The sequence below is a fragment of the Camelus bactrianus genome, chromosome 12, assembly GCF_048773025.1.
Source record: "Camelus bactrianus isolate YW-2024 breed Bactrian camel chromosome 12, ASM4877302v1, whole genome shotgun sequence".
Lineage (NCBI taxonomy): Eukaryota > Metazoa > Chordata > Mammalia > Artiodactyla > Camelidae > Camelus > Camelus bactrianus.
The window spans coordinates 38,576,521-38,576,950 of record NC_133550.1 but is presented as its reverse complement, the minus strand read 5'-3'; positions in this window follow the sequence as shown (position 1 = coordinate 38,576,950).

Here is a 430-nt window from a genome sequence, read left to right as displayed (position 1 = left end):
AAGAATTGATGTCAGATTATCAACTTTTATTGTCCAAACTAAAGATACTGAAAAAATAAAAGTTACTATATGCAACCTCCATCTTTTCAGTAAAGAATGGTTATTTTAGTCTCAAAAAGAGAGGAAGGAGCTGATCTCAAATAGTAAATACATTATTATTTATATTGAATAAATTTTGCATTACAGATAACTCACTGCATTTTCCTGAATACAACCACAATGCAGGTGTTAGGGTCAAACAATCTGAGCTCAGCTCTGCCCCTTACTTACTGTATGATTTTTTGGGAAGTTTCTAAACCTCTGTAAGTTTTGGTTTCCTTAACAGCAAAAGAGGAGAAAATGGAACCTAACTGATAGGGTTGTTATGAGAATGAAATAAGGTAATGTCAGTGAACCTAATCCTAAAACCCAGGGATAACCAGTTAACTTT